Source organism: Pinus tabuliformis, chromosome 8 (genome assembly GCF_031772625.1).
Source record: "Pinus tabuliformis cultivar Carrire ecotype Pingquan chromosome 8, CPIR1, whole genome shotgun sequence".
In the NCBI taxonomy this organism is placed as follows: Eukaryota; Viridiplantae; Streptophyta; class Pinopsida; order Pinales; family Pinaceae; genus Pinus; species Pinus tabuliformis.
Genome location: NC_142294.1, coordinates 1994955286 through 1994963739, shown reverse-complemented (window position 1 = coordinate 1994963739; position 8454 = coordinate 1994955286).

Here is an 8454-nt window from a genome sequence, read left to right as displayed (position 1 = left end):
AGCTTTATTTACTCTCTAACTAAATTTGACTATGACTCGGCCCATTGGGCTTATTACATAAATAAAGGGGTTAGGGTTGGACCCTAACATGCCCTCCCCCATCAAAAGTAGCCTTGTCCTCAAGGCTGAAGCTATGGAAACTGCTGAAGAATAGTGGTTGGTTCCCAGGTCGCATCTTCTGGAGAGGTTTCTTTCCACTTGATGAGGACTTCCTTGATCGTGCGGCCTGAGAGATGTCTTTCACAGGTATCGAGGGCTTATTCTGGTTAGGGCCAAAGTGAGCCTTCTTGATCCAATTCGGGTAAACTGGTTTGAATTCTGCAATTGTTCCCCACCACCTTCTTAAGGCATGATGCATGGAAGAGCGGATGGATTTTTGAAGTTGGTGGCAAGGCTAGTTTGTAGTTGACTTCTCCAATGCGTTGAAGTATCTAATAAGGTCCATAGAATTTTGGTCCTAGTTTCGGGAAGCCCTTTTCTTTGAGATATGTTTTCTTATATGGTTGCAGTCGCAGGAATACATGACCCCTTTCTTGAAAGGTGCACTCGGTGCGATGTTGGTCTGCTTGTTGCTTTATTCGATTCTGAGCTTGATGTAGATTATCTTTGAGATGAGCTATCATGGTGGCATGTTTATGTAGGAGTTGATCAACGACCCGCACCATAGAACATCCAAGGATATACGAAATAGGTGAAGGTGGGAGTTGACCATACACTGCCTTGTATGGAGTCATCTTGGTGGCTTCATGATAGGTAGTATTATACCACCATTTAGCTAAAGGTAGCCACTATACCCATTGATGTTGCTTTTTTAAAGTGAAGCACCTTAGATATGTCTCCAAACGTTTGTTGACTACTTCTGTTTGACCATCGTTTGGAGATGATAGGCGGTACTTAGTTGGAGTTGCATGTCTTGTAGCTTGAAAAGTTCTTGCCCAAATTTGTTGGTGAAAGTGGGGTCGCAATTAGACATAATGGAAGTCGGCATGCCATGCAGTTTGAAGATCTTGTCCATGAAAGCATGAGCCACCAAACTGGGGGTAAATGGGTGGGTAGAGCACAAAAATGAGCATATTTAGAAATTTTATCCACAACCACCATGATGACGGATTTGTTGCCTGACTTTGGGAGACTAGTGATGAAATCCATGGAAACATTCGTCCAGACAGAGGTAGGGAGTGGCAATGGTTGTAATGTTCCCGGTAACTTGATTTTTTCTCTTTTGTTTCATTGACACGCATCACATTTAGCTACAAAAGTAAGAATGCCATTTTTTATGCTAGTCCAATAGAAAGAACGACAAGCACAAGCATAAGTATTCTGAAAGCCTAAATTTCCTGCAGTTGGAGATGAATGCAACTCTTCCAAAGTGCTGGTTTTGAGGGTGGATGTCGGCTATATATAACTACTCGATCCTTGTAGCGAAGAATATCATGCTTCCAAGAGTAGTCGACTAAGGAATTAGGATTTTCTCTCAAGTTATTAATAAGTTTGGAGAGAGAGGGGTGTGAGAACCATTCCTTGTCTGCCTCTCCAATCCAATTTGGTATGGGAAGAGAGATTGATAGTAGGGTTCTTTCATCCTCAAATTGGTGTGATAAAGCATCAACTACTACATTGTCACGCCCTTTCTTGTAAATTATCTCATAATCATATCCTAGCATTTTGGCTAGCCATTTATTTTGATGTGGTGATGATAGACATTGCTCCAAAAAACATTTTAGGCTTTGATGGTCCGTGCGGATTTGGAAACGTTGCCCCAACAAGTATGGTCGTCAGGTGTCTACTGCATGTAAGATGGCCACCATTTCTTTATCATAGGTAGAGTGATCAAGATTTTTTTCACTTAGTTTTTGGCTAGTGAAGGCCAATGGTCGATCCTCCTGCATTAATACAACACCAATACTAGTACCAGAAGCATCACATTCAATCACAAAAGGTTTGGTGAAGTGTGGTAGGACCAATACAGGAGTGGAACACATGGCCTGTTTGAGAGCCATGAACACTTGTTGAGTTGCATCAGTCCAGAGAACTGATTTTTTCTTGAGAATATTAGTGAGGGGTCTAGCAATGCAACAGTAATTGCGGACAAATTTGCGATAGTAGCCAGTGAGACCCAAGAATCCCCTCAAAATATTCAATGTGTTTGGTTGGGTCCAATCTTTCATTGCCTATATCTTTTTTGGATCAGCCCTCCTTCATGACCCACAATGTGTCCCAAATACTCGATTTCTTCCATGCCAAAAGAGAACTTGGACAATTTGACAAATATATTATGATTTTGGTGAATTTGCAAGATCAAGTCTACATGTTGAAGATGTTTTTCCCATGTTAGGTTGTAGATGAGAAAGTCATCAAAGAAGCCGAGGACAAATTTTCAGAGATATGGTTTCAGCAAGTGGTTCATGAGGCTTGAAAAAGAAGATGGAGCATTACGAAGACCAAATGGAATGACCAAGAATTCATAATGGCCTTCATGAGGTTGGAAGGAAGTCTTGGGAATCTCTACTTCCTTCATGTGTATTTGGTGATAGCCAGAGCAAAGATCTAGCCTGGTAAATAATTGAGCACCATGTAGTTCATCAAGAAGATCATCAACAACTCAAATAGGAAATTTGTCTTTGACAGTGAGCTTGTTGAGGGCCCCAAAGTCTAGACACATGTGCGATTCTCCATCTTTCTTTAGCACCATGACCACTGGTGATGAATAAGGACTGATGTTGGGCCGAATTACATTAGTTTCGAGGAGTTCATTGATGATTTTTTCAATTTCATTCTTTTGGGCGAAAGGATATTGGTATGGGTGCACATTAGGAAGTTAGGTCCCTAGGACGAAAGGGATGCTATGATCATGTTCACTCTTAGAGGGTGGAAGCTCTTTAGGTTTGTTAAATACCTATTGGTGGTGGTCTAAGACCTGTTGCATCTCAATATGAATATGAGGAGTAGTGGATTCAATGGCCTGGATGGCATTAAATTGGGTGAAGACTCCTGTGATGTAGGAAATGTTCCCTCTGCGGACAAAGGCAACCCCTCTAGCCCTAGGGTGGGTCTAGTCACAGCAAGACAAAACAATAACTAATTTCCTTAAATAGCCATTGTTGAAAGAGCCTACCTCAAACCAGTGTTCGATGGAGCTTTCGTTGCATCGCTTTAGCTATCGTTTCCTTCTCCTCAATGAGCAATAAACCTGAAACAACACAAGAGAACAACAAAACACGTAACCGAGAACAACAATAATCTATTTACTTATAGAGTCAAGGAACCATAAGCTATCAAGTATAATTTACACAAGACATAGGAAATCATCATTGATTGTATTAAAATGAATCAAAAGCAAAGCTTACAACCAAGCCTTGACGTCGCAAGCCTTCTCGAAGGGTCTAGCCGATATGTTTCTTCAAGAATTCACTCTCAAAAGGGTCTCCCAAATGGATGATAACTCTCTCTCTCTCACTCACAAGCTCTATTACAAGGCTAAGGCAATCTACAACCAATTGCTAAACTATCAGCAATTCACACTACAAAATATCAAACTCACACCAAAGCTAGCTAATTTGCTCAAATCCAAAAACTAAGAACTAGTTGATCATAGCAATGGGGAGTGATTTTGTAGGAGGAGGAGCCTCCATGAAATGAGGGAGAGGGAGCTTATCCTCAAGGGAGGTTTCCCAAAATGCGGAACCACACTCCCAGAGGAGCAAATATTTCAATATGGCAAGATAAAATCATGGGAAATTCCCCCCCTCGAACATACAGTGGATTTAGCTAATCTTCGTGACTGGCTCTCCCAACACGGCTTGCACAGTCTTGCCAACATTTCTACTTGGGACAGTCAGGGGAATTGGGAGGACTGGGTCTTCCCCAACCTGCCAGCACATTTACTTCACCAAAATCACCTTCTCTTGGATAAGCTGAAGGGCTCGGCACCTGTTAACTTACATGCATCGGATCTCTGGAGATGGGGGAAGACAAGAGTCTACACCCCTACGCTTGGCTTTGCAGCCTTGCAATCCACGCAAAATCAAGTTCTCAACCCTTCCATCTGGCAGCGCACATGGGACGCATACGGAATCCCCAAGGTGAATTTTTTCACTTGGCTACTCATTCACAGGAAAGTGTTGACAGGTGAAAATCTTGCCCACAGAGGCATTATAGGGCCGCATTGGTGCATTTTGTGTAGATCGGCATTTGAAAACGTGGACCACCTCTTTGTAAGCTGTGCCTTTGCCCAATCGGTATGGGCTCTCGTCCTTCATAGTCTCAATGCACCCGCCCCTCTCCAGTGTACAGTCGTGGATCTCTTCTCCACCTGGATTGCAAGGTACCCTAGGACTCTCAGAGCTCAATCACTGTGGAATCAGATCTGGCACTACATTCCCAAGTTCGTTTGCTGGAAGCTCTGGTTTGCCTGAAATAACTAGATATTCAACAACGTAACATCCTCTCCCTTGTCAGTGATCGCCAGAGCTAAGGCGTCCTTGATGGAATCTCTAGGAAACTACTCCAACAAGTTAGACGATACCCTCATAACTTAAGAATGAAGCTGGCTGGGAACCCTTCTCGTTTGGGACAGTAAGAAAGTACCTGCTCGCCCCACATTCAATCCTGCTTGGCGCATTAGAACACTGGATGCAGAGTTCCAAACCTGGTGGAGGAAGCAGGGAAAGGTAACCGTTTTCTTCGATGGCGCCTCTAAAGGCAATCCAGGGATCTCTGGTGCAGGTGGAGTGGTCTACTCTCAAGATGGCTCCCGAATAGATAGCTACAGCTGGGGACTAGGACAGAGCACAAACAATCAGGCCAAAATTCTCGGGCTTCTTAAAGGCTGCCAGATCGCACAGGAGCATGGACACAAAGCTCTTCAGGTCTTCGGGGACTCAGAGCTCTTGATAAAGACATTAAACTCAAAGGAGCACTTTAGCAATCCGGCTCTCAATAATACTCTCCAGAGGCTGCGGGGCCTGCTAGTTTTTTTTACCTCCTCCTCCTTTTTTCACATCCTTCGCAACTCAAACAAGGAGGCAGATATCAAAGCCAATGAGGGATGTTGTCTGACTCAAGGGTTTTTCAAAAAAAACTCAGAAGAGCCCGTGTGGATTGCCATACCATAGCTCAACAGCGCTGCACTGATCAAAATTTTCCTCGATCGCCGATACCCATCGAATATCAGCGCATCGCTCGATCGGCTCACCCCTTAATCGCAAATCGGCATTTCGGTTGTCCATTGGTTAAGGCCGCTCTGCTTGACTTGCTCCGATGTGATTTGTTCCACCGATCGCATCGCTAATCGATATGGTCTATGGTCCGACGTCGCCGACAACTTTTCCCCGATGCGATTTTTCGGGGATCGCAAATCGCAACATTTCAAGTCTTGAGGCCGCCCCTTTGTAAACAATGCAGCGATGCGCCGATCAAAGCAACCGGCTCATCGCAAATCGACATATCGGCTGTCCATTAGTTATGGCCTTTCCGCTTGACTTGCTCTGATGCGATTTGTTCTGCCGATCGCATCGCTAAATGGTATGGTCTATGATCCGACATCGCCGATAGCTCTTCTCCGATGCGATTATTCGGGGATCGCAAATCACACCCTTTTAAGTCTTAAGGCCGCCACTTTGTAAACAACATTCGCCGATGTGAAATTCCTTCAAGGTTCGATCCTGTCCGTTGGTCTATGAAATCCAACGGATCCTGCACACTCTCCATGTGGATTGCTATACTCTGACTTCACATGACTTAACAGTTAACTCAACATTTTGGATCGATGGACAGTCTCAAAACTAAGAAGGAAACACTGTTAGGTGTTGTAAGGATTTATTTTTATTTTATTTTTATCTATTTATTTTTATTTTATTTTTATCTATATATATATATATATTTTGACTTGTGTATATTTTTGTTTTATTTTATTTATTTTTCCATTTATTATTTTTAATTTATTTTATTTTATTTCCATTAGTTATTTTATTTATCACATAATCTTGTCTTACTCGTTTTTATAATTTTTGACATTGATTATTTATTGATTTATTTGTGTTAAAAACTAGTTGTTTAATATAGCAGTTGCTTATTGTTGCTTGTTAATATTTTTTTAATAAAATAATAAACTAATATCACAGTTTAAATATTATTTTACAAAAACTAGCTGTTTAATATAGTCGTTACATATTAATATTTTAATAAATTAATAAACTAATATCATTATTTAAATATTAGTTTTCAAAAACTACCCCTTTGATATAGTTGTGTTGAATCCCCGAAAATCGGGTCGACAACAAGGGGGATACCCACCCGGTTCGGACCTTGGTTGGCAGCTCCTTATCCGTTTGGTATAGTGGGTCCGACTGGGGATAATGGGACCAATTTCCCAATCTAAGGGGTGTGTGTGTGTGTAGAGTTGGATGATGCTGATCTAAGAGTACTTATAGCTAATTTAAGTCAAACTTCTAAACTAACTCTATGCTATTGTAATCTAATGAGAAACAACACATCTGATCTACGCTAACCCGGGGTGTATTTCTTCTATTATGCGATCTAAAGAGATTTCAAACAATAACTGGTAATAAAGATCATTCAGCTATCATAAGAATAGAAATCAATTAAGATAAACCACTCTGCATAAAAAGTTAAGCAAAACAGTTGTGAACAACATATCGCATAATAAGTTATTCATATATCAAACATAAATAAATGACTCCACCGTACAGAAGTGCCAAATGGTAACCCACACATTCATGCATTAACATATAAACAACTGAAAACTGTATATCACTTTAAGAATATAAGCAGAAATGGTCAAGAGATAAAAGTACCATTTATGACTAATCCTACCCATAAACTTCAAGCAAAAACGATTTATCTCTACTTGTTCTAACATCTACTAAGAGTACAAAAGTGCAACATCAGTAGCAGACATTAAAATGCAAACATTAATAAATCTCGATCCATCCATTCATCAAAACCTCCTCTGAGGGTGCAGAAGTGCATGTTCCGAGGACAAGTTTTTGACAAATTTCTGGACCCTTCTCCAAATGCAATGAGAAGGGTTAAAATACTACTTCCTAATTCTAATAATAGTATTTTTACAAAATTTAGGATGCGGTTTTCAAATGACCGTCATTTTTCTAATCTAGTTAAAAGAAAAAACAACATTCTAAATAAGGCTACTTCTGAACTTGGTCCTTAAAGTTGCAAGTGTTCAGCATGGGCTTGAGGAGAGTCGGCTGACTGATTTCTGAGCTGAGCTGGGCTGCGAAAACAGCATCTACGAGAGCTGGCACTACTTTTTCGGCCGCGTTTGTGATGCATTTCACCGTCATCCTTGGTCGTATCCAGACTCTTTAGGACGCTCAGGTACTTCTTGCGCAGCGTTGGATTTAGATCTGGAAGTGCTAGAGTTTTCACTGAGGCTAATGCTTGGAGTTGGTTCTCTAGCAGGCAGTCGCAGCTTCTCTAGAGGAATACTGGCCAGCCTTCTTTCCCTGTATAACATGAATCTTTGGAGGTCATCTGGAGACAACCTCGACCGAGCTTCCCGCAAAATTTCTTGGAGTGAACTTCTACTCTGAAACAAATCATCAAACAAATCTTTCTTTCCAGCGAATACTTTTATTTTGACGTTCGTTGTGAAATCTTGGGCAACATTATTTGGGTCAAATGGCCTTGCTGGGAATTTAAATAATTGTAGACACGTCACATTCTCCACTTCGGTGAAAGCGTGTCCTACATCGAACAATGAGAAGGCCCCACAAGCTACAGGAAATTGAGGCCATATGGCCTTCTTTTTGTCCTTTAGGTCTTTGGTCAGGCCGCCTTCTGAATAGGTTTGGTAAGCAATTTCTCGAGCCAAAAGTTTATCAGGGATATATAAAGGTAGGGCATGTGGAGGTACAGTGATTCCAAAAACTCTAACATAGGTAAACCATTCTTCCCCGAACCATCTTGCGATGGGGATGATGTCTATTTGTGCCTCGGGTGAGCACCTCGGGGCGTCTTCATCATACATTATTCTATACAAGGGCAAAATAAGCCTGTGGCAAATCTGGTAGAAGTGAGGGACGAACTGAGAATCCCATAACACCTTATGATAATCATGGATAGGCAATGGGTCCCGGGTAGTCCATTTCCAACCCATAATGGGAAATTTAGACACATAACAAATAGAATCCATAACATATGCAGACAGATAAAAAGGAGGATAGATCCTTTGAGACAAGGATCTTTTAGACCGGTAATTGATAACAGCCGTGTATAGATTGTCGGAAAGGATCTTGGCCCAATCCATAATGTCGGCGTTTGTGGCAGCATCAATTAATGGTAGCCATTCAGACGAAAACTTATTGATATCCGGCATCCCAAATAACCTACAAAGCATGGCCGCAGCAAAACAATATGGAGAGGTGAGGGAACCAGTGCTGTACATACCGTTTTTGTCCTTTTTGAGTGGCTCCT